The 22042-nt window shown below is 39.9% G+C and overlaps 1 pseudogene; it reads right to left on the reverse strand.

The window, feature by feature from the left end:
• Nucleotides 1-2151: 2151 nt before the first annotated feature.
• LOC149207497 (amino acid transporter AVT3C pseudogene) lies at nt 2152-2730 on the reverse strand (annotated as a pseudogene).
• Nucleotides 2731-22042: the final 19312 nt, after the last annotated feature.

A 22042-nucleotide genomic window follows, 5' to 3' on the forward strand; every position in this document is an offset into this window, starting at 1 on the left:
ACCCCAAGACTACAAAAGGGGGGTTGAATCCCAAGACTACAAAAGGGGGGGGGGGGTGAATACAAATGATCATGATTGAAACCCCTTTGCAGGGAACATTAATGGGAGAATGGTAAATCATGGGAATCATGACAATCAAGTTAAAAAAGAAAGAAACCGTATCAATTAGTGGCATCTTGAGAGTGTTCCCAATCCCAAGTTTGATAGGGTCAAAAGAGAGACTAAATCAAGGGGCTTCAATAGGAAAATTGTCAAGTTTCTTTCATTTAATCATACGAAGGATTATCAGGAAATCCAATTTTCCACCCCACACCTGGAAGGATCTGCATTTGAAGAAACACAAATGGAATGAAAGGGTGACTACTAGGGCTGAATTATGCAGTAATGATCGGTGACATCCAGTAGAGTATGGTACCATATGTTCTATTAAACTGTGCTGAAGACAACCATTTGAACTCCACAGCTCGGAGATTTTCTATCAGCTCTTTAATTTTTTCTTCCCATGCTTGTAGTTTGATTATTTTCATACTATTAAGAATTTCAGATGTTATTCTGAGTCTTTCATCCTGTGCAGTCATGAACTCAGCTTGGCACTTCTGGAGGGTTTTGGCCTTGGAAATTTGAGTTGTAACTTAGATTTGTAACATTATTCAATCATCATTCTACATCATTTTACAATTTAATTAATTTAAATTTGATATTTCAACTAGTACTTAATGTTTGGGATAATCAGCTATAAAAAGGGTTCTTAGGCATTAGTGTAGAGGTCTTTTTAGAGCCATATTATTGCACGTAGCATGTCAACAACAAAAAAAATTGAAGCAACGACCATACTTCCCTTGGAGTTGACCTGAGTTGGCATCCCTATGTTCTCATGAAGCTTTCAGTTTTGTGTGCTGTGTATTTTGAGTATCCAGTTGCTGTTGCCAGTAACTACTGCAGACTTGATTCTGCAATTAGTCCTCTAGAATCAGTTATCAAATGTATTGTTGAATATTGTTGGAATTTCTACTGTTATTACTGCATTGTTTTTGTTGGTGCTGAGTTTATTTCTCATGTTTTTTCTGTTGTTTACTATTGTTAGCACCCTATTAGCTTCAGATTATAGATAATAGTATCCAGGTAATAGTTTTATACTGTAAGTCTCTTATGGTTTTTGAGATAAAAACATATCTCCATTTAGGTTCATAACAGGGATGAATACCAACTATGGCTTCATTCTAAGTTACTCATGGGAGGATAATTGGAGGACATAAATTACACTATCAAGGAATCACTTGAATACGACAAGGGACACCATGGAACAAATGAACCAAGCCCTGTGTATAATGATTATAGCAATTGACAGAAGGATACAGGCAGGCGAGAGTAGTGGTGAAGGTCAGCAAAGACCCCAAGACTACAAAAGGGGGGTTGAATCCCAAGACTACAAAAGGGGGGGGTGAATACAAATGATCATGATTGAAACCCCTTTGTAGGGAACATTAATGGGAGAATGGTAAATCATGGGAATCATGACAATCAAGTTAAAAAAGAAAGAAACTGTATCAATTAGTGGCATCTTGAGAGTGTTCCCAATCCCAAGTTTGATAGGGTCAAAAGAGAGACTAAATCAAGGGGCTTCAAGAGGAAAATTGTCAAGTTTCTTTCATTTAATCATACGAAGGATTATCAGGAAATCCAATTTTCCACCCCACACTTGGAAGGATCTGCATTTGAAGAAACACAAATGGAATGAAAGGGTGACTACTAGGGCTGAATTTGTGACTGCTTTTTATCACAACTTTTTATCATGAAGGAAAACTCCCCTCTGCTAAACCTCCCTTCTAGGACTTCATAAACAGGATTCATCATTAGTGGAAATGTGAAGAAAAGGTTCAGACATAGGGAAATCTGAACAAAATTTGTGATCCAGCTTTTCCTTAAGTTCAAAGTCACCATATCTCTTATTGCAATTCGAAAAGCAATATACCCGAATGCTCTGAAACCCCCATAAATGAGAGCAATGAAGAGAAATGCAACGGCCTAAACTCCACCAAATCTATGTTTTTTCTCCATAGCTAATTCCAGGGGCAAAATCATGCTTACCCCTTCAAATGCATAGATTGCTACACCCACTCCATAAGGAATAGCAGAGAAACCAGTGAAAGCCTAAACATCTGGACCCACGGTACTCAATATGGACAACACATCTTGCACCATAACAATTAGCATTGCAGAAATGTCAACAATATCTGCAAAAATACTAAAAGGGGCCAGATGGGTAAGGGTTCGAATCCCACTCATGATGAGCTCCAGTGGAAAAATGGCCCATATGAAGCCTACCTTCCTGGTAACATCCAACGAGGTAGACAAATAGACTCCATGAGGATTCAACGAGGATTCTTGGGATTTGGGATTGGGCTGTGGTTTGGATCCTGTAAACATGTAAGACAGAGTATTCCCTATGAATATGAGATAACCCACACAAACTCCTGCCATGTAGAGGACCACCATAAAATCCACCATGGCTTTCCTTGTACTTCCATAAACAGCAAAGCCCAGATCTCCAAAGCTATCTATTTTATGAAATCCTTGCCTTTTGAGGGCCCTCTTAGACCACACCAACAGTGTCATGCCATAATAGGCAATGCATGCCACCAGTGCCAGTACAATAAGGCCTGAGAGCCATCCAGTCTTCATGAAAGTGTAGGGCAATCCCAACACTCCTGCTCCTACAATCGATACCATTTTCGACTGTAAATATGTCGGGATTAATGGAGGCTACGAGGAATCAGAGTATCTTCCATGAATTCAAGAAACGGTGTTAACCCCGCACCCACCCTTACCTGAACGATTCTTTCCTTCGCAGTGAGGGAAACACAGAGCATCACAAGGACCAGAGCTTCACCTACAACAGATGAGAAAATAACTAAGAGAAAAGGGCATTCCCCTGAAATTTCCTTTAATTTGAGTAACATTTAGGAACTTTTCGAGAGTAATTTAGCAATGCTAACTCTCGTGTGCCCGGGGGCACTAGAAGCCCAGTAATCTTCAGATCTGCAACACCCACAAATGTGCCTCAATTTCAACACAAACACGGGCAAAACAGGCACTACCTGCAATGGCAAAATCTCATAGAACTTACGCATGAGAACCGGAGGAAGCGATGGCGCAAAAGAATTGGAGACCGCGATTGTTGAGTCCTTCATCTCGACATCTTGAGTAGCCATCCGGGGCTTGTTTGTTAAACCTGAAATGGACCATTTTCGACTGTAAATATGTCGGGATTAATGGAGGCTACGAGGAATCAGAGTATCTTCCACGAATTCAAGAAACAGTGTTAACCTCGCACCCACCCTTACCTGAACGGTTCTTTCCTTCGTAGCGAGGGATACACAGAGCATCACAAGGACCAGAGCTTCACCTACAACAGATGAGAAACTATTTGTAATTTGTAACTATTTCCAACGAATTTGTAACTGTTTTGATCGACGGTTCAAGTTTTTGTAATCGTCTAACATCTAATCGTACGGTGTCCAAGAATGACAGGTAGGAAAAAATGGGGATGGATTTCAAAGGGAAACACCTTACGGCGTAAAAATATAATAATTGTCCCCTGATCGGGGTGTGATAGGGATGTCAAGGTGGGCCAGAGGGGATGGAAGGTGGATGCGCCAAAAACCATCCACTTGGGCCCAAGGACAAAGGGGACATCGGGATTTGGGAGGACGAGACAGCAGGAAGGGTGGCAAGAAGGATAGGACAGGGGGGAAGAAGGCACATAGCAAGGACAGGTGTGGCTGAGAACGGAAGGGAACGAGGAAGGCTTGGGGGCAAGCGAGAGGGCAGGCAGAATAGAGTCGGCAAGTGGCATGAGCGTTGATCTGATAATCACCATATGAGTGACATCAGTTAAAGATTTATTGAACAAAGGTATTACAGACTCATGTGCTAGTGTGTGTTCTATGTTATTTAAGCAACGGATCGATCAGATTGCCAATACATAGACATTTAAATGGAAAGACAGCAGAGAAATACAGTAAGCAAATACAAGAACACAAGAAATTAATAAGGAGTTCACCCTATTCTCCAGGGCTACATCTCTAGTCCAGCTTTCAGTGGTGGCCTTGTTTTATTGTGTCTTAAGCAGAGAATTACAATGCAGAAGCTCAGTATGAGTCACCTGAAACAGATTTGCTTGGCAGGGTGGTTCTTGGATTCCCCAAACCACTGGAGTGCACAAACTCTGTTTGCCTACCAGCTTTATGACCTTCTGGTCTACAATGGAAAGAACCCAATGTGGTGCTCAGTCCGGACAGATCCTCTCTGGGATGGCTTGAATCTCTCAAGCTCTCTGGTGCTCGACACTGCCTTTGGTCAGCTCGGCCCTCTATCTTCTATTGTTTTTGCTTCACTGTCTTCTTTGCTTCTCTGTTCTATGTCTCTCTGTGTTCAGTCCTCCTCTTGGGGTTCACTCTCTCTTTCTGGTTGTGTCTTCTGTCTCTGTTCATGGCTTTTAGGTCATTCATTCCCATGTTTGTTTGGTTCCTCTTTTGCCTCCGCCGAATCGCCTTCTGCAGTTGTGCTTGGAATTCCCTGGCTTAACGTCATCATCGGCTCTCAGGGAGTGGCCACATGTCCTCCTATAACGCGCCAACCTGCTTCGTCGATTCATTTCTTCAGTTACATTTGTGGAATGGGTCTTCCTCCACCATGGCGGTCAAACGGACCTCAAATATTTACAAACTGCGGCTTAATCCCTCGTCGATTCCGCTTCCCCCGTCAGGCACGATCTTAGTTGTCCGATCTGGATTCCCCAGATCCAACGTCGTTCGCTCATTTCGCATGGTTGACTTGCTCGACCGTTAGCGCATGATCAACAGCGGTTTTCTCTCACCTCCGCTTGCCACGCGTCGATCACTAAGTGGGATCGCTTCGATTTCTCCAAAACTGCTTACTGTTTAAGGGCACCCCCAATCAATACCGCCGGTTTTTCGGAGTGGGTCCTGCCTTTTTCCTTTAGCTCTTTTCGCCTTTTACCCATGGTTCTCTGGCTCCCCACACGACCGAGTGCTCAGGGCTTCTCCATCTCGGCCTTTTTCGCCCAGTGATCCGCAATTAATCACGCATCAAAATCCACCTCCTTTTCCCGATCTGGGCCTCCCAGGGGCTAATTCGGCCTCCCGCGCACTCTCCATGGGCCTCGGTCAATGCACTTTGACCGAGGTCCTCGTCGTTCCACACTAGCTGCCATTACCACTGGTTCAGGGTGTTTTTTATCACTGGTTTAGAATTCTTTGATGTTTGTCCCAACCTGATACAGTCATGGTTCTTTTGACAATTCTTTATGCATCCAATTTGGATCACGGCCTTCCCAGTTAAAAATTTTTGGACCACCAAAAGTTGGTTTTCAAGCATCGACTAAATGAGGGTATTGTTTTCTCGCTTGTCCAATCTCAATCCACTTTGCACTGCTTGGCCTTGAACCTTTGAGCCCAATCCTGAGGTACTCCACATCTCCCCTGCGTGTTGTCCTCACCTTCCCGTCCAACACTCTGTCTTCTTGCAATTCATTAAGATATTTAGGTAGCAGGTCATCAATAAAAGGAAATTGGCTTTGCTCTTCAGGGTCCTCAAACATTGAAGGTTCAAACAATCTCAAGCAATCTGCATTTATGACTGAGTAGATGTGCATGTAAGCTAGTAGATCAAGGCGAAAAGCATTTTCACCAATCTTCTCAAGTATCCTAAAGGATCCATACCTGATAGGCTTTAGCTTTTTACCTTCACCTTGCATCTTGTCCTTGCTGATATACAGCCAGACTTGGTCTCCAACTTGAAAACTATGCTCCATCTGATGCTTATCATGCCTAGCCTTATACTTGGCTTGGCTCTTTTCCAGTTGTTCCTGTACTGCCTGGTGGATCTCCTGGATCTGTTTAATGAACCTAGTTGCCTTGTCCACATTACTATGTCAATCAACCATGGTATCTTTACCAAAGACAAAATCCAAAGGAGACCTTGGTGTGAAACCAAAACAAGTCTCAAAAGGAGATCTCTGTGTAGAAGAGTATTTGGCTCTGTTGTAAGCATGCTGCACATAACACAAGTGTTCATCCCAACGCTTAAGATGTTTGCTGCAATAACCTCTCAGTAACTGGATCATTGTCCTGTTAACTGCTTTTGTCTGGCCATCTGTTTGTGGATGAAAAGTTGTGCTTTTCTTCAATTTGGTGTCCATCAGTTCCCACAGACTAGACCAAAACTTCCCCACAAATCGGGTGTCTCGATCAGATACAATGGAAGTGGTTAATCCAAAATGAACCCATACATGTTCAAAGAACAATTTTGCAGTCTGTTCAGTTGTAATTTGTTTATTACAAGGTATCAAAATACACATTTTGCTGAACCTATCCACAACAACATATAGATAATCATGACCTTTCCTAGATTTAGGCAGTCCTCCAACAAAATCCATGGAAACACTTTCCCAAGGGTGAGAAGGAACTGGAAATGGAGTGTACGAGCCTAGTTTTCTGTTGTGGGGCTTGCTTTTAGCACACATAGCACACCCTCTTACATATCTAGAAACTATCTCATTCATTTTCAGCCAATAACAAAATCTTTGCAGCTGTGCAACTATTTTACTTACCCCAAAGTGACCTGATATCAGAGAAGTGTGTGCTTCCCTAATTATCTTTACTCTCTCAGTTTGTGGAATGCAGAGTTTCCCACAATGGTATAAGAGTCGGTCCTTTACATGATAGTCCAATTCTTCTACTCTTTTGCCTTGAATCAAAGTTGCATATACATCTTTAAAGTCCATATCTTGAGCATATTGTTCAATGTAGCTTTCATGTAGTACAGAATTATGCTTAAGGATGGTAGATGCATTTATAATGGGTCTAGATAACATGTCTACAACATTTTTATGTATGCTCTTTTTATATCTGATGACTAGATGAAATTGTTGTAGAAAACCCATCCATCTGTAATGTCTTGATTGTTGCAACTTAGTTTGGGAGTGCAAATATTGAAGTGGTTGATGATCAGTATGTATTACTGTCTCTTTTCCCATTAAGTAATGTTTCCACTTTTTCACACTTTGAACTAATGCATACAATTCTTTATCATATGTAGGATAGCTAACTACTGCAGGATTAAAAGTCTCATAATGATAACATATGGGTTTACCGTGTTGTGTCAACACTACTCCCATGGCATAGCCACTGGCATCAGTTTGGATCTCAAATGGTCTTTGTAGATCTAGCAATGCTAGTACAGGTGTTGTACTAATCTTTTCTTTCAAGGTGTCGAAGGCTTTCTGATGTTTGCCTCCCCACTGAAACACCTTATTCAATCCTGTTAAAGCATGTAAGGGAGCTGCAATTGAGGAAAAGTTAGAAATGAACTTCCTCCAATATTGTGCTGCTCCTAAGAAGCTTCTCACTTCTGTAGTAGACCTAGGTTTAGGCCAGTTCACAATGACTGCCACTTTAGAGGGATCTATTTTCAATTCACCTCCCCCTACTATATGACCCAAGTAGTTTAGAGATGTTTTGCCAAATTCACATTTTGAGAGTTTAACATAAAGTTTTTCTCTTTTGAAAACATATAATGTCTACTTAACATGCTTTAAATGTTCTTCCCACATTTTACTAAAAATCATAATGTCATCCAGGTACACAATAACAAAATCATCAACACAAGGTCTGAGTACATCATTCATTAATCTCATGAAAGTAGCAGGAGCATTGATCAAGCCAAAAGGCATAACCAGCCATTCATACAATCCCTGCTTTGTTTTGAAAGCAGTCTTCCATACATCTTGCTCTGCAAATCTGACCTGATGGTATCCACTGTGCAAATCCAGCTTGGTGAATTAAACAGCTTCCTTCAATTGATCTAAAAGATCATCTACGCGAGGAAGGGGATAACAATTTTTTATTGTTATCTTATTCAGTGCTCGGTAATCAATGCACATTCTCCACAAGCCATCTTTCTTTCTCACTAAAACGATTGGTGACCCACATGGTGATGTGCTAGGCCTGATGAACCCTTTCTCGAGCAACTCCTGCACCTGCTTCTTGATTTCAGCATTCTCTAAAGCAGACAACCTGTACATCCCAATGTTAGGCAATGGAACATCTTGCTGCAAAATAATATCATGTACTATTCCCTTTTTGGGTGGCAGACCTTTAGGTTCTTGAAATAAGACATCATACTCTGAAACAACCTTTTCTATATCAGCTTGTTGTTCAGCATTACAACCCTCAAATACATTGGTTTTATCAGGTTTCTTTTCCTTTACAACCATCAGTAAGAATTGTTTGCATGAATTTGTCATTCTTTTCATCTGCCCTGAGTTTATGAGAGTATAATTATTCTTGAGCTTATGAGCTCTTACAAAGTATTCGATTCTATCTTTAACAAGTAGATACTTGTTCTCAACTCTATAGAAGATAGCCTTTCTATCATACAAGTAAGGACTTCCTAAAACAATTCCACATATATCCAAAGGAATTATGTCTAACTCAACCTCATCTACAAATGTTGACCCAAAAGAAAACTTGAGTTTGCACTGCCTAGTCACTTGTAGCTATGATTTATCATTCAACCATCATAATGGGTATGGTTTCTTGTGAGGTGTAGTTGCTAATCCCAATTTCTTTACAATTGCTTCAGAAATTAGATTTTCTTGTGAGCCACTATCAAACAAAGTATCAATCTTTTGATTTTTGGAAATAACTCGAATATGGAAAAGCTCATGTCCTTTTCTCTCATTTTCTTCATCAATAACAGATTGAGCAGAATTACTAGTAGATGCTCCAGAATTCTTACCTTTTATACCTGTGGCTGCAATAGTTGTTTCATCTCCTGATTCTGACCCCAAATCTTTCTGAATAGTTGTAGCAGTCTTCTTCTTCTTGCCCTCGGACTTCTTAGGTCTTAGCTCTAGATGCAGAATCCAACAATGCTCATCATCATGCCCATCCTTTTTACAGTGAGTGCATGAAGCTTTGCTTTTCTGTGCAGTGTTAGCCTTCTTTGCTTTCCACTTCTGCTTTCTTTTCTCCTTGATATTGCTTACAGTGGGTTGGGATGGTCCCCCAACTTCTGATTCCATTCTTTCCTCTAGCTTCTAGATGAGTAGCTTGTACAGATACCTCATCTATACTAGTGGGATTAAACATGAGGATGGCATGCCTCATGTAGCTGTGTAGACCACCAATGTAGTTCAAACGAGTTGAGTCTAATGAGATACCCAACATCAATGCTCTCTTTCTAAATTCTTGAGTATACCCTTGCACACTTTGCCCTTTCAACTGCTGAAGAGTTTGCCAACTCATCATGGCTTGTTGCATGTAGGCCAATGGATAGAACTGCTTTTTGATTGCAGAAACAAATTCACTCCAGACAGAGATGGTCTTACCATGTCTTTTCATATCAGCTTGGGTTTTGCCTTCGCACCAAACTAAGGCAGTGCCTCCTAGGCATAGGCTTGCCCGTTGAATCTTACTCTTGTCTGAGTCTATGTTCTGTACTCTACAATACACATCAATTTGTCTAATCCAATTGTCCAACTTTTCATAATTTAACTCTCCATCATATATAGGCAAATCAAATTTAACATCTAGCTTGATTAAATATGCTTTCTTATTATGCACAGAGCTATTAGGAGGTGTGAGAAAGCTCTCCTCTTTCCCTTTTCCCCTTGGAGTGGTCATGGAAGTGAGACTCGTCTTCTTCTTTATCTTGTTTAGAACCTGAGGAGTCTTCAACCTTGTGCCTTTTAAAGTCCCTATACATTTCTTCTACCATAGACTTTATAGCTAGGAAACTTTCTATGAATTAAGGTTCTGGCCCCACAAAACCTTCCTCTGACATTGTCTTCCGAGGATAGACTCTCCCAATTTCAGGATTAGTTTCCACCAACTCCCCTTCTCCTAATTTGAGCTTTGATCTAGTGAGCATTCAACAGCTAAACCAACACAAGCTTGTCTAACCTTACAACCTAAAGTTCTGATACCACTTGATCTGATAATTACCCTATGAGTGACATCAGTTAAAGATTTATTGAACAAAGGTATTACAGACTCATGTGCTGGTGTGTGTTCTATGTTATTTAAGCAATGGATCAATCAGATTGCCAATACACAGACATTTAATTGGAAAGACAACAAAGAAATACAATAAGCAAATATAAGAACACAAGAAATTAATGAGGAGTTCACCCTATTCTCCAGGGATATATCTCCGGTCTAGCTTTCAGTGGTGGCCTTGTTTTATTGTGTCTTAAGCAGAGAATTACAATGCAGGAGCTCAGTATGAGTCACCTGAAACAGATTTGCCTTGCAGGGTGGTTCTTGGATTCCCCAAGCCATTGGAGTGGACAGGCTCTGTTTGCCTACTAGCTTTGTGACCTTTTGGTCTACAATGCAAAGAGCCCAATGTGGTGCTCAGTCCAGACAAATCCTCTCTGGGATGGCTTGAATCAATCAAGCTCTCTGGTGCTCGACGCTGCCTTTGGTTAGCTTGGCCCTCTGTCTTCTGCTATTTTTGCTTCACTGTCTTCTTTGCTTCTCTGTTCTCTGTCTCTCTATGTTCAGTCCTCCTCTCGGGGTTCACTCTCTCTTTCTGTCTGTGTCTTCTGTCTCTGTTCATGGCTTTTAGGCCATTCATTCCCATGTCTATTCGGTTCCTCTTCTGCCTCCATCGAATCGCCTTCTGTAGCTACACTTGGAGTTCCCTGGTTTAGCGTCATCATCGGTTCTCGGGGAGTGGCCACATGTCCTCCTGTAACGCGCCAACCTGCTTCGTCGGTTCATTTCTTCAGTTACATTCATGGAATGGGTCTTCCTCCACCGTGGCGGTCAAACGGACCTCAAATCTTTACAAACTGCGGCTTAATCCCTCGTTGATTCCGCTTCCCCCGTCGGACGTGATCTCAGCCATTCAATCTGGATCCCCCAGATCCAATGTCGTTTGCTCATTTCACATGGTTGACTTGCTCAACCGTTAGCACGCGATCAAGGTCAGTTTTCTATCACCTCTGTTTGCCACACGTCGATCGCTAAGTGGGATCACTCCAATTTCTCCAAAACTGCTTACTGTTTGAGGGCGCCCCGATTAATACTTTCGGTTTTTTGGAGCAGGTCCCACCTTTGTCCTTTAGCTCTTTTCACCTTTTGCCTGCGGTTCTCCAGCTCCCCACACGACCGAGTGCTCAGGGCTTCTCCATCTCAGCCTTTTTCGCCCAACAATGCGTGATTAATTGCGCATCAAAATCTACCTCCTTTTCCCGATCCGGGCCTCCCAGGGGATAATTCGACCTCCCGCGCAGTCTCCATGGGCCTCGGTCAGCGCGCTTTGACCAAGGTCTTCGTCCTTCCACGCTAGCTGCCATTGCCACTGGTTCAGGGTGTTTTTGATCGCTGGTTTTGAATTCTTTAACGTTTGTCCCGACCTGATACAGTCATGGTTCTTTTGACAGTTCTTTATGGATCCAGTTCGGATCACTTGATCTGATAATCACCCTATGAGTGACATCAGTTAAAGATTTATTGAACAAAGGTATTACAGACTCATGTGTTTGTGTGTGTTCTGTGTTATTTAAGCAACGGATCAATCAGATTGCCAATACACAGACATTTAAATGGAAAGACAGCAGAGAAATACAGTAAGCAAATACAAGAACACAAGAAATTAATAAGGAGTTCACCCTATTCTCCAGGGCTACATCTCCGGTCCAACTTTCAATGGTGGCCTCGTTTTATTGTGTCTTAAGCAGAGAATTATAATGCAGGAGCTCAGTATGAGTCACCTGAAACAGATTTGCTTGGCAGGGTGGTTCTTAGATTCCCCAAGCCACTGGAATGCACAGACTCTGTTTACCTACCAGCTCTGTGACCTTCTGGTCTACAATGGAAAGAGCCCAATGTGGTACTCAGTCTAGACAGATCCTCTTTGGGATGGCTTGAATCTCTCAAGCTCTCTGGTGCTCGACGCTGCCTTTGGTCAGCTCGACCCTTTGTCTTCTGTTGTTTTTGCTTCACTGTCTTCTTTGCTTCTCTGTTCTCTGTCTCTCTGTGTTCATTCCTCCTCTCGGGGTTCACTCTCTCTTTCTGTCTGTGTCTTCTGTCTTTGTTCATGGCTTTTAGGCCATTCGTTTCCATGTTTGTTTGGTTCCTCTTCTGCCTCCGTCGAATTTCCTTCTGCAGCTGCGCTTGGAGTTCCCTGGCTCGGCGTCATCATCGACTCTCAGGGAGTGGCCACATGTCCTCCTGTAATGCGCCAACCTGCTTCGTCTTTTCATTTCTTCAGTTACATTCGTGGAATGGGTCTTCCTCCACCGTGGCGGTCAAACGAACCTCAACTATTTACAAACAGCGGCTTAATCCCTCGTCGATGATGCTTCCCCCGTTGGGCGCAATCTCAGCCGTCCGATCTGGATCTCCCAGATCCAACACCGTTCGCTCATTTCATGCGATTGACTTGCTCGACCGTTAGTGCGCGATCAACGGCGGTTTTCTCTCACCTCCGCTTGCCACGCGTCAATCGCTGAGTGGGATCGCTCCAATTTCTCCAAAATTGCTTACCGTTTGAGGGCGCCCCGATCAATACCGCCGGTTTTTCGGAGCGGGTCCCGCCTTCGTCCTATAGCTCTTTTCGCCTTTTGCCCACAGTTCTCTGGCTCCCCACATGACCGAGTGCTCAGGGCTTCTCCATCTCGGCCTTTTTCGCCCAGCGATGCGTGATTAATCGCGCATCAAAATCCACCTCCTTTTCCGATCTGGGCCTCCTAGGGGCTAATTCGGCCTCCCACGTAGTCTCCATGAGCCTCGGTTAACGCGCCCTAACCAAGGTCCTCATCATTCCACGCTGGCTACCATGGCCACTGGTTCAGGGTGTTTTTGATCGCTGGTTTGGAAATCTTTGATGTTTATCTCGACCTGATACAGTCATGGTTCTTTTTACATTTCTTTATGGATCCAATTCGGATCATGGAGCAGAGAGGTAGCCACGATAGGAGTAGCCGGAGGCACGATGGAATTAATGAAATACAGAGATGGAAGCGTCAGAGGTTCATAATTCTAAGGAAAAGGAATTAATTAATGGGTGGCGAGAGGAAGAAGAGGGCATGTGGGAGGCTGGACAAAAGAAAGTTGGGACAAAAGGATAAAAAAAAAAGAGGCCAAGGTAGTTGAGAGAGGAGATAGTTGCATGCAAAGAACAAAGGAGAAGGAACAAGAAAAGAAAGGTGGTGGACCTAGGTGGCGGATGCAGGCCGGTGGACGCAGGCTGGTTGACAAAAATCAATGGTATGTCACCTTCAATGCCTTAACTAATAGAATTGAAGTAATTTTTAATTTAGAGGAATTGGGGGAGGGGGATTGGGAAAGCCATGACTCGGAACGAGTCGCGACTAGGGGTTCCTAGCACTCTAACCTGGTCTAGAATGTTAATGAAGTGAAGAGTTATGGTAAAGTTAAAGGGTCTCCTTGGGAAGACAAGCAGAGAGGGAATGAGGGAGGTCGGGGAGACAATGGGGATTCCATTAAGGGAGAATGCAGGAAGATTAAAGCCCCGACCAGGTGGTACCTGAGGCATGGAAGGGAAAAATCAGATAGTAGAGACAGAGCGGAGGGTATTTTGGGGGCCAACGAAGCAAGGCTATGGCTAACCTAGCTTGAGTCGAAACCAACCTGGAATTTCCAGAGCGAGACCCAGGGGATAACCAGGGGAAAATTTCAAGCAGGGATACCTGAGAGGAGAGAGGCTGGGAAGGGAAACCCATTTGAACTCTAGAACTGGGATAAGGGAACCTAAATTAGGGACTCCGATAGGACCATAAAGGTTGACCCGCAAGTTACAGGTTGCCAAGGAGGGATGAATTAGAGAGGAGAAAATTTGAGAGATCGAAGCCTGTTATGTTAAGTGTAGTTAGGGGGGAACTTGAGGGAGAAGAAGGAAAAACTCAAGTTGCGAGGACCGAGGTGAGAGGCCAAGTCTGGAGCAACTAAAAATACAACAGTTTGGTGTGTATGTATTCAAACTGATGACATTTCTTGTGTTACTGTGTTAGGTATTATAATATCCAGGGTGCAACACAGTTTGGAGGTCCAGATCACGCAGTGCGCTGTAGAGAGAAAACCTATAGTGGAGAACGATTCGAGCGAAGAAAAATGCAGTCAAGACAAAGAAAGCATGGCGAGAGAAGGAAAAGAGGTGGCTAAACGAGGTAGCAGAGGAACTGGGAAGGCAGGGAAAAGGACCACCGGGGGGGATGCAACCTCTAGCAGAGGCCAAAGCAAAAGAGGCAGGAAGTCTGGTAAGGAGCATATGCAGACTCTCATCAGCGCTTACATGGCTGGAAACCCGCCAGAGGTAAGAGCACAAATAGTTGGGTGGGAGAGGGAACTCAATGACAACATCACCAACCAGGACATTGAGACAGAAGAGTGGGAAGCCATGGTGCAAGACCCGGGGAACACTCGCAGCTGACATACTCTATTCAGGCAAACAATCCAACAATACTGGGTTATGAAGAACATAGTAGCCCAAGATATGGCACTAAACAAGGAACATAAATTAAACAAGGAACAAGAGGTACAATAGGATGCCAAAACAAAGGAGCCCAGCAGGAAGGATCTCCACAGGGAGATAGCAGCAGTCCAGATTCAAGTCTACCGAAACAACTTAGCTCTGAGCAAGATAGAGCAAAGTCTATAGGACATGAGGAGAAGTGAGATGTCGGGGTCCAGTGCGAAATCCCCAACCCCGGTGGAGTCCTCGGATGAGTAAAATAGGTTTCTAGACAGAATTTTGTTATATGTTGATTAGCCTTTACTTTCCTAAGTTGATGTTTATTATAGATAAAATAGCAAATGTTGCATGGATGGTAGAAAAAGAAATTTAAATTTTGGACATCTTTTAACGCTAATAGGTGGCCAACCTGGTTACCTATGGGTAGGTTGAGGCCACATGTTATTATTGTGAAAAACATGTTAATGGTTGGATAATATTAATAGAGAAAGCACTACCAAGTTTACAATATATATATATATATATATATATATATATATGTGAATTAATTGTGATTTTGGTATTGTAATTGTTTCCATAACTATTGAAAGAAATGTAACTGGCGGAGCATGTAGATTTATCATGCATATTCGGCCTTGGAAATATAAAACTGATCAAACAAGTTCAATTATGTTATTGGCTTTTGGCGAATTGAAAGGAATGTTGAAATGTGTGAATGAATGCATAAATAGTCTTAAAAACGTCTTTATTTCGGTAAATTGCAATGTGAAGCATAACCATTTCATTATTAAAATAATGTGACCACAATTACAAAAGCAGATATCGTAGGAGACATAACGAAACAAATAGAAAACATGCAAGAAATAGATAAATACACGAATTAAATTAGGGAAATATTTTAAAACTAAGGAAATAGATTTTGAGAAAAAACCTGAAACATCTAAATGATATGTTTGGAATGCATAGGAATCTTTTATTGTGTTTCCTCCATAGTCCCACATCTTCGTACTCCAAAAATTGCAATGTGAGGCATAACCATTTCATTATTAATATAATGTGAGCACAATTATAAAAGCAGATCGCATGAGATATAATGAAAGAAACAAAAAATAGGTAAGAAATAGAGAAATATGCAAATTAAATTAGGAGCACATTTTTCGATTTTCGGAAAGATGGGGAAAATAAGTTTTTACACCAGGAGTAGGAAACTGCTAAATCAATGGCAATAGTACATTGAAGTAGGGTGTACCCAACAAATTAAAAAGAGGTATATCGATACATGTTACCCATAGGAATTAAATGTTATTTATTCAGACTGATAATATGTTATTATGTTGTTTCCCAACTCGATAACGAGGTAAGGTGGAACACTTCTATGCTTTGGTTTCATTTAATCATTGTTGTTGTATTTCATTCTTTTTCTTTTGGATCGTTTAACTATATCATGTTATTATTGGGTGGTACAATGATATACATATTTTTGTTTCTGTTTGGATTTTGTGTATCTCTATTCTAACTAGGTTCTTGGGGGTTCTGTAAGCTTTATTGTTTAGCTCGTCCATATCATTATTGTATTCGAGTCTTTTTTGTTTTCTGGTGAAATAAAAAATTCCACTTGAACAAGGTAGAGTAAGGCGTGGAGTTGGTGAGGGGGAGGCTATAGATCCCAACCCTAATTTTAATGACCTTGTGTATGATCAACAAACCTTTGGCAATGAGGTTGGATATCTCAAGATGCTTTTAGAATAACTCGTAAGAGATAGACATGATGACCAGAATAAGATCATCTCATTGATGAATGATCTCCAATGAAACCAATGGTAGATGCATGCCATATTAGCAAGCCTGCAAAGGGGTCAAGGGCATCTATAGGAAAAACTAGATCACTTTGAAGACATCTTGGCTCACATCGAGAAGCATGTACACTATGAGTTTTAGCCTTCGTCGTAAACAAGTTTAGAACCAGAGAATATTGTGTAATAACTACCCCTCATAGTTAATAGCTCCTAATTGTGTATTGATTCAGAAAGTTTTTTGGATCTACGTTTATTTTCCTTTTTTGGCAATGAAGCAATTTTTCGTAATTTGTAATGTTTCTTTTGCTAATTAGATATTGGCCAATAAATCAGGTAAGAGAGGGGCTAGTAAGATTTTATCAAGATCTTCTTGATAATGTAATCTTTTTCTACATAAATTGTTAGTTAGTTTCATTTACAAATGATTTTAACATTGTCGAGTGTTCGGGGTTTTCCTTTTCCTGCTATGGAATCAACATATTATTTTTTCTTTATTTGCATTTCTTTTTATTTAAAATTTGATGAGATGGTTGTTTTGTTTATTTAGGAAAAGGTATCTAATCCCCATGTGTTGGAATTCATTTTTAGCTAGTTAGTTTCATTTACAAATGCTTTTAACATTGTTGAGTGTTCGAGGTTTTCCTTTTCCTACTATGAAATCCAAATATCCTTTTTTCTTTATTTTCATTTCTTTTTATTTAAAAATTTATGAGATGATTGTTTTGTTTCTTTAGGAAAAGGTATCCAATCCCCATGTGCTAGAATTCATTTTTAGTCTTTAATATCTTATGCTTTAAGCTTTATTAATCTTCAACAATTGCTTGGATGCATTAAAAACATAATTATTTAGCATATTGCATAACACCATGATTGAATGTAGGGTGTTGTCATGAGGTTTAGTGAGAAATTCCTGTCTTTTGGCGAATTGAAAGGAATGCTAAAATGCAAGAACACATGGATAAATAGTTTAAAAAACATGTTTACTTCATTATCTTAAATCATTTTATTTAATTAAACAAATAAATTGTTGGATAAATTGTATTATTAAATTATGGGAAAACCCAAAACATGTAAAGGATATATGCAGAATGTGGAGGAAGCTTTTATTCTACTTCCTTCGCACTCTCACACATTCACATTCCACAAATTGTAGTGTGAGGCATAACCAGTTCATTCTTAAAATAATGTGAGCACAATTACAAAAGCAGATATCGCAAAAGACATAACCAAAGGAGCAAAAAACATGCAGGAAACAAAGGTAGAAAGGTAGCTCTGTCCAAGTTCAGCTAACTGTATATCAAATTTCTACAGAGCTACATAACCCCAATTGTCATCTTCATTAGAATTATACAGTTGGAGAAACTTGTTACTTGTGTGGTGAAATAATCAAGACATACAACTATCTGCGAAGATAAAGTAATTGCTAGATTTGTTTTACCAATAAAAACTTTGTTGCGAAATGAGAAAATATGTGTATCAAATAACGTAAAAATTGGCGATTTGCAGTGTGTAGAAAGAAGTGTATGGAGGGGGAATATGTGCAGAGCGCGGGAATTTGACTGAGCTTATGTAATATTTCGTAGAAATGTTGCTACAGAACAGGAAAATATGTGTGTCAAATACTGTGAAAGTTGATGTTTTATAGCATCCAAAAGAAGTGCACAAAGGGAGAGCCTGTGTAGAGTTGCAAATGTGGGTGAATAAAGGTTCTCCTGCACATATCCCTCTTGTGCATATCATTTAAATATATTAGAATGGATACTAGTTACGGAGCCTGATAAGCCAATGCACATTACACAATGTTTCTAAGTAAATGTTATTAAGCATTCGAACAATGCCTTGTTTGCACCAAAAACTGCTAATTAATTCATTACTATGTAGCTTGCGAGAATGTATGTGGATGCATAGAACATTTCCAAAGAAACTTTATGTCCCTTCCTCTAGACACTCGTTTCCTGCACAACAGTTCTTCCTCATATGCATTAAAAAGAGACTTCATTTAATATAACTATTCAATTGACAAATGTGAAATTACAAATGCACTTAGTATCCACTTAGCCCACAATTTTCATGCGTCAAACTTTAATAAGCCCAAACTTATAATTAATTTATTAATATGTAGTGTGCAGAAGTGCATGCAGAGATACGAGACATTGTGGATAAAAGTTTTTGTTCCTTGCTCTGCACACCCGTTTTTCCGCACAACACTTCTTCCTCACACGCATTAATAAGCCAAAATTGCTAATTAGATGATTAATTTGTTTCCCATACAACATTTAAAACACAAACACTTCATTTTAATGCTCAATGCATTTTGCTCAAGGAACGCTCAATTCATTCTTGTGTGCAAGAGACTTACGTTGATGGTTCAATAGTTTAATTCTCCCTTTGTGCGAACTAATACAGCATGCCTCTTTTGCTAGAATCCTTGTACAATTCAAAAGGTCAAATATTTACATTAATCGATAATACAGTGTCAGTAAGCATGCCCAAACTAGGATTTCCCTACACAATTCTTCGACCTCTCCATTAGCAAGATCGAATATCTTGTCTTGTTGTTGATATATATTATTAGGAATATGAACTTCTAACAAGGTACATAGACAAGCTAAGTTATGAGGATAATAAGATTTGTTTTAGTGTGCAGAGAAAAGTTGTGTGAGGAGTGCAGCAGAAACTGTGTGTAGGGAGTGTAGCAGAAAGTGTGTGCAGGGAATGTGTGTGTAGAGCAAGGGACACAAACTCTTCCACTCACACTTTCTTCACACACCATTTCTCGGTACACCAAAAACTCTAGTACTTATGTGTGAAGTGGGGAAGGCTTTTATTACTTGCTCCACACGCCTGTCACACACTAAAAATCTGAAAGTTATACTAAAATTAAAAAAATTATAAAAACTGATAATAGTTTTCAAATGCTAGTTTTTAGGTTAACATGAACCGGTAGAAACCATATCGAGTCAAGATACAAAATTGGCTCGTAGATAAATTTAATTGTCTACACTTATTTTGCATTTGATATGCACATAAACCAAGCTTTTCATGCCCCAAACTTTAACAAGTCAAAGCTGCTAATTAATCGATTCATGTGTAGTATTGTGCAGAACCAAAGTGTACGGAGGGAAAATGTATGCAGAAGTGCGGAACATTGACAAATAAAGTTTGTATTACTTTCTCTGCATATTCATTCTCCCGCACAACACTTTTTTCTAACACGGATTAAAAACACACTTCATTTAATATTGGATAATAGGTGTTCAATTCAAAAATGTGAAATCATTAATGCACTTAGTATTCAGGAGACGTCAATACCAAAGTTCATTCACTCTATTTTGATAGTAAAAAATTGGATATTAGTGAAACAAGCTAATAGAGTAAATATTATTAGGCACTCGAATAATGTCCCGAATACACATTGATTTGTCAAATAAATGTTGAAAATACTTGTATTTGTTTGTAGGGGATCTTTAGTTAATCGTAGGGTTAAGCTAGATTGAACATCAGGTTCAAACTAATATGGAAAATAACACTGCCATAAATAAGTTGTAACCTAATGCAATAAAATCAATGTTTTAAGTGTCATTGTATCGTTGCATAAATAAAAATAGAATGAGAAATAGGATATTAATAAAATAGTATGTTGATATTGATTTCTAAAGTGTGCCAAATGCAACAATCGTGAAATGCAATCCCGTGAATTGGACTATCTCAAGTGGAAATTTAGGAAAAACGGATATGGTTTATAATAACTAATATCGGGACAATATTTTCTAATTACAGATCAACCAAATCAATACTAGCCATAATAATGATAATCAGTGGTTAATGAGTACCACTAAAATTAATAGCACTTAAATGTCCTTTCAAAACTTTGATGTCAATTTGTGATTTAGATGACTTATGGCCTCTAACGCATTATATGTAGGCCTATTTGCTCTAAATTGGTTTCTAAAAGCTCTAGGAAATAAATTTGTTTCGATTCTTCTAAAACTAACGAGCATTATCGAGGTTTGATTTATCATATGTCTATTGTTTTATGAATTTCCTAAATCTTTTTGTAGGCCTATTAACGCTGAAATCGTTTCTAAAAGCTCTAGATAAGCAATTTGCTTTGTTTCTTCAGAAACTGACAAATGTTATCAGGATTTGCTTTATCATTTGTCTGTTATTTTTTGAATTTTCTAAGTCTTGTTGGCATCATTATTGTCAAAAAAAATTCAGTGAAGTGCCTTCTGAAATTGCTTTTGTTTTAAGCCAAAATTACTTTAAATGGAAACTCTACCATGAATTTGAAATATGATTTCAATATTCTTGGCATTATTAATTTAGTGTTGCACTAAACTCTATTGTCGCAATTCTAGAGAACTCATAAGCTTAATGGAGGAGGAAGAGAGGAGTGCAGGGGAGAGGGAGCAATGCTCTTTCACCCAGAATATTGCAATTTAGTTGTTCCTATTGCAATACCAACAGTGAAAGAGATGGTCCGAGGAAGAAATCGTAGAAGCATACCATAATATTTATATGTAGTTATCTAAGATATCTTAATGCTCAACCAAGATATCTTAATTCTTAGCCAAGATATATTAATGTTAATGAATAGCATATTGGAACTTCAACAAACTCTTGAGCGACTAGAAGATGAACTAGATGCCATAAGAGCATTATTAGAAGAGCTCTTGTAAAACATGAATGAAGTAATCATAACTCATTTCTCATAGCACAATCAGTAGAAGCATCAAATTCCAAGAACTATTGTTGAATAATAAAGAAATCATTACCATTTTTTGCTACTTACCCAACCAATTTTGAAATTCAGTATATGTGAAAGGCTATTTATTGCAATTTTCTCGACACAGTTAACAAATACATTGTCAAAACATATAGTGAATAGTTCAATATTGTTGCATCACCTATACTTTGATCATGTTTATGAAACATAAATTTTGTAAATTATGTTAAATTGGATCATTAGACTAATGTAAATGTTACGTGTGAAAGTATTAGCTTTCATTTTCTAATGTAATGAAGTTGTACAATTATAAACAAACATATCTTGTTCTCAACTTTTGAAAAGGTTACATGCTAACAATTATACAGAGACAAATATCGTTCATTCCTTTAGGAAAAGTTATATGCTAGCATTAACTTGTCTTATTTCTTTGCTTAAAAAGTCATGTGCGATGGAAAAGTATATGCAAACATAAACTATGTGCAAAGGAAATATGTTTTCTAATATTGTGTTACTAATCATAGGATTTGCAAATTTGACAAATTAATAAAACAATGTAAACAATCACATTGCAAAAAGGAAGGACTTCTTATATAACAAGGGTTAGAAGAAGATGGCTCTGAAATTGCTGGGTCAGGTTAGCGCACGCGACGGGTTAGGTTAGGGTTTCGTTATGAGCCTTGGAGCTGCAGTCATCGCGCTCGAATCTCCGTTCCGCTCTCGCCGCTACTGCAGACCCCGCGCTCCCTTCTCCGTCACGAGGCCGCTGTAGACTTCAAAGTATTCGCGCTGTGGGACTCTTCTCGCCGTGACCTCCGTTTACTTATCTGTGGCGGTTTACATTCTTAACCTGGCACGATCCGTTAGCTGTTACTGCAACCTGTCATTTTCCCCGGGTTTTTTTACTCCAATTAGGTGTCCGCCGTCCCGAGGTGCAGCTGGCCATGGAGGACTTGGAGGCCGTAGATTATTCCGCGGACCCATTGGA

The sequence above is a fragment of the Pinus tabuliformis genome, chromosome 1_2, assembly GCF_031772625.1.
Source record: "Pinus tabuliformis cultivar Carrire ecotype Pingquan chromosome 1_2, CPIR1, whole genome shotgun sequence".
NCBI classification, from domain to species: Eukaryota; Viridiplantae; Streptophyta; class Pinopsida; order Pinales; family Pinaceae; genus Pinus; species Pinus tabuliformis.